Source organism: Callithrix jacchus, chromosome 11 (genome assembly GCF_049354715.1).
Source record: "Callithrix jacchus isolate 240 chromosome 11, calJac240_pri, whole genome shotgun sequence".
Lineage (NCBI taxonomy): Eukaryota > Metazoa > Chordata > Mammalia > Primates > Cebidae > Callithrix > Callithrix jacchus.
Genome location: NC_133512.1, coordinates 15,621,909 through 15,626,777, shown reverse-complemented (window position 1 = coordinate 15,626,777; position 4,869 = coordinate 15,621,909).

Sequence of the window (4,869 nt, the reverse complement as noted above, 5' to 3'; positions counted from 1 at the left end):
GTGGGGTTGGGCCGGACGCAGTGGTTCACGCCCAGCAGCCCAGCACTTTGGAAGGCCGAGGCAGGTGGATCGCCTGAGGTCAGGAGTTGGAGACCAGTCTAACCAACATGGTGAAAACCCGTCTTTACTAAAAATACAAAAGGTAGCCGGGCGTGGTGGCGCATGCCTGTAATCCCAGCTACTAGGTAGGCTGAGGTAGGAGCAACAAGAGCAAACTCTATCTCAAGAAAGGGGAGGGGAGGGGAGGGGAAGGAGTCACAGCTGTGGCCTGTGCGCCCCCATGCCCCAGGGGTTACGTTCTCGAGGGGAGGGGAAGGGAGGGGAGGAGAGGGAGGGGTTAACAGCTGTGGCCTGTGAGCACCCCCCCCCCCCCCGCCGCCGCAGAGATTACGTTCTCTTTCTTTTCCAAGAGGCTGCACGTGAGCCGGGGAATCAAACCAATACCAAAGACTTCCTGTGTCAAAAGACAAAATTATAACCAATTTAGAGTAAAGATCTCTGTTGGCTTTATTTTTGGTTCTAGGCTGCAGCAGTGCTTCATTACATAGAACAGAATAAGTGTTCCAATGAGCTTAGCAGAGGGGTTTGGCTTAACAGACAGAAAAGGCTGAAGAAGGCAGAAATGACGATCAAAAAGCAGATTGGTGTTTTCAAAATTACTTTCGTTGTAAGGCAGGGACAGGGAGATGAATAATAGAGAATAACTGATTAGTCAGCCTCAGGTTACTTCAGCCTACCTATTTTTGTGTGTAAGAATCAAAGCAGATGCAGCTTTATTATCATGCGGACTTGTTAACGGTGGACGGTGTCCAGATTCTTGGCATCTCAAACAAAGAATTGGACAAAACGCACAAACAATGCGAGGAAGAAATGAAGGCTTTTATTGAAAATGAAACTACACTCCGCAGTGTGGGAGCGGGCCTGAGCATAGGGGCTCAAAGGCCCCGTTACAGAGTTTTGGGGAGTTTATCCTCTACTTGGGGTACGCGCTATGTAAATGAAGAGAATGAAGTAAAGTTACAAAGTCATTTACTTGGCCTATTCCCTGTGGAAAGGCTTTTTCCTGTCGGAGCTAAAGTGTGAATGGCCTTATTTCCCTGCCTCCAGACCCTATTTTCCTGCCTCCAGACCCTATTTTCCTGCCTCAGGCTGAAGACTGAAACTGGTCTGGTTGGGAAATGGGCTTTTCTCTGTCTCTCTCTTGATTTTCTCAGAAGGCAGATTAACAACTTAGTTTTAGCTTTGTTACCAGAAAATGATCACAATCCAGACCTCAAGAGAATGTTCTTGGGTCTTGTGCAAGAAAGAATTCGCGGCCACTGTGAGTCCACAGCGTTTATTAAGAAAGTAAAGGAATAAGCCAGGCGCGGTGGCTCAGCCTGTAATCCCAGCACTTTGGGAGGCCAAGGTAGGCGGATCATGAGCTCAGGAGTTGGAGACCAGCCTGGCTAACATGATGAAACCCCGTCTTTACTAAAAATACAAAAAAAATTAGCCAGGTGTGGTAGCACGCACTTGTAATTCCAACTGCTCGGGAGGCCGAGGCCGGAGAATCGCTTGATCCTGGGAGGCGGAGGTTGCAGTGAGCTGAGATTACACCACTGCACTCCAGTCTGGGCAACAGAGCAAGACTGTCTCAAAATAAATCAAGGAATAAAAGAATGGCGACTCCATAAGCAGTGCAGCCCGATTGGCTATTTTTATGGTTATTTCTTGATCATGTGCTAAATAAGGGTGGATTATTCATGAGTTTTCCAGGAATTTTTCCTTTTAGAACATATAGGGTAACTTCTAGACTTTGCCGTGGTATTTATAAACTGTCATGGCACTGGTAGGAGTGGTCTTTGTAACCTGCATCTTGTGATACCAGCCCTGCCAACCTCCTATTTCATCCTGTTGAGGGAATGTGTTCCCTTTCCGGGTCCACAAGGGGGCGTAGTTTCTAGGGCAAGAACTTCCGAGCGCCATATTTTCTCCCCCTCCCATCCGCCTTCATCCGGGAAATTTAATGGTTTTTGTTTGAATTTCGTGGGGCGGGAAGAAACTAAGAGTCAATCACCCCAGCTGAAGTTTAAAGGTATTCCTTTCATTAGCCAGAGGAGCTTGGGGAAGTGGGAGTTTCTCCCAGATAAATTCCCGTGCTCCTTCACCCACACCGGATTTCCAGCTCTCTGGAGCCCCCTCCCGCATAGTGGGATCTCTCTGGATTTCCCCTCTGGGGTTCCACTTCCACACACTCTCTGGTGGAAACTTTCTCTCTTCTCCTGTTTCTCTCTCTCTCTAAATAAATAAATCACTTTTCTGCAAACACCCATTACATTAGTATAAATAACATTTATATGAAACAGAACTGTATCTTTACAAAACAAAAAGTGTAAGGAGTGGCACAATTCTACATTTTTGCAAATTCTTTCACTCTCCAGCTTAATAGAGACAGTCGAATGCGCAGGTCTTCTGCATTTAATCTGAAATAGAATCATAGGTCATATAGTACAATAAACACTGCTGAATATAAGGAGAAAATAAGAGAAAAAATAAATACGGGTTTTAAATTATTATGAAAATAGTTCTGACTAAGCAGACTCCTGAGCAGGTCTTGGGATTACCAAGCACCTTTGGGAACATGCTCTGAGAACACTGTTTTATCTGAAAAGTGGATCTGAATTCTGTTTCCCCCTGAAGGGCTGCAGGTAGCTCACACTCCAGATGGCACCTGGTGTCTTACTCACAGTCGCCATCATGTACGGATTAGACTCTCACCAGGGCATTTGGACTGGGATGGCAGAGACCCGCGTCAGGTTAGATGAATTTTGACTCCTTTTTCTCAGGACTGGAGGAAGACTTAGCAAGGGTGTTGTGGTTCCCACTTGACTTAGAGATGGGAAGCTTGCAACTGTAGCCTGCCACCACGTAACTGATGACGTGCCTTCTCAGGGTCCATGCTGAGTATTGCTTGTGTATGGTGAGAGGTATCGATCTAAGTTTCTCTTTTTCTCTATCCAAATGGCTGTATACCTGTCCCATGTAAAAACTTTATTTTCCCCACTGGCATGAGACGCCACCCTTATTATACACGTATTTACCTATGTCTGTAGTTGTACTGTTTTTTCTTCTTTTCCACTGGTCTGTTGGTCATTCATGTGCCAGAACCGCACTGTTTTATTATAAAGGCTTTTTAGTATGTTTTAATTTTTAGTAGGCCTAGTCTCCTTTGTAGATTTTCTGTTTTAACTGTTTTCATTCTATTCTTGCATATTTTCTTTTCTGTAGGGATTTTAGTATTAACCTTTCTGACCTCATTAAAAAGGTTATTCATATTTTTATTGGGATTGTATTAAATTTATAAATTAACCGGCATCCGTATAATGTTGCTATCCTGGCTAAAGCAAGGGATGTCTCTCCATTTGTCCAAGACTACTTTTGCGTCTTCAGGAATGTTTTACATTTTTTTCTTGGCTGGGCATGACCAGGATTACTCCTATAATCCCAGAACTTTGGGAGGCCAAGGCGGGTGGATCACCTGGCAGGAGACCAGCCTAGCCAACCTAGTGAAACCGTGTCTACTAAAAATACAAAATTAGCTGGGTGTGGTAGCAGGCGCCTGCAATCCCAGCTACTCAGGAGGCTGAAGCAGGAAAATTACTTGAACCTGTGAGGTGGAGGTTGCAGTGAGCCAAGATCACGCCATTGCACTCCAGCCTGTATGATAGAGCAAGACTCCATCTCAAAAAAAAAGAAATTCTCATATAGATTTTGCTTGTTGATAAATTGATAAATTTATTCCCAAATATTTAGTCTTCTTTTGTTACTGTGAAATTTTCTCTACCATTTTATCTTCTAAATGGCCATTGTTTGTGTGTGCGAAACTTGCATTTTGTTGCTCACCATAAATGTATACAATTTTGTGAATTAAAAAACTTATATTGCAGATTTCTACCTATTTATCATATATGCCAGTAACACTGGTTTATCTTATTGTCTGAGTGAGTTTTTTTATTTATTTTTTAGGGTTTTCCAGATATACTATGTTATTACTTTTTAGAGATATTTGGTTTCCGGCACACAAATCCTAAAACTTTTGGAATCTCCAGAGTGAAAAAGAGTGTCTTTTGTACGATAATGAGATCTCTTTTGATTAGGACCCCCTAGATTAGCTTCAGGATTGGGAAAAACCAAGGCATAATTAAAGGGTTAGAACTTAAGACTATTCTTTCACCACAAATGGTTTTGATATCCTTGTTTAAAATCAACTGACTGTAGGCACATGGCATTATTTCTGGACACTCAGTTCTGTGCCATTGGTCTATATGTCTCTCCTTATGCCAATACAACCCTGCCTCCATTAGTATCGCATTAAGTGTGTAGATTGTTTAGAGGAGTGTTGCCATCTTAATATTAAGTCTTCCAATTCATGAGCACAGATGTCTCTGGGTTTACTCAGCATTCTTTAATTTCTTTTAGAAATGTTTTACAGTTTTTAGTGTACAAGTCTCCTTCTTAATTGAATTTATTTCTAAGTATTTTATTCTTTTTGATACTATTATAAATGGAAATGTTTTCTTAATTTCCTTTTCAGATTGTGCATTGTTGTAGTATAGAAATGCAACTGATTTTTGTGCACTGATTTTCTATTCTGCAGCTTTGCTAAATTCATTTATTGGCCACAGGCCATATAATAGGTGTGCGCGTGTGTGCATGTGTGTGTATTCTTTAGGATTTTCTGTATACTGCATTGTATAAGATCATTCCATCTGTCTCAGTTTGTTCCTGCTGCTATAACAAAATACCTTAGACTTCTTAATTAATAAGCAACAAAAATGTATTGCTCATTGTTCTGGAAGTTGCAAAGTCCAAAATCAAGGGGCCAGC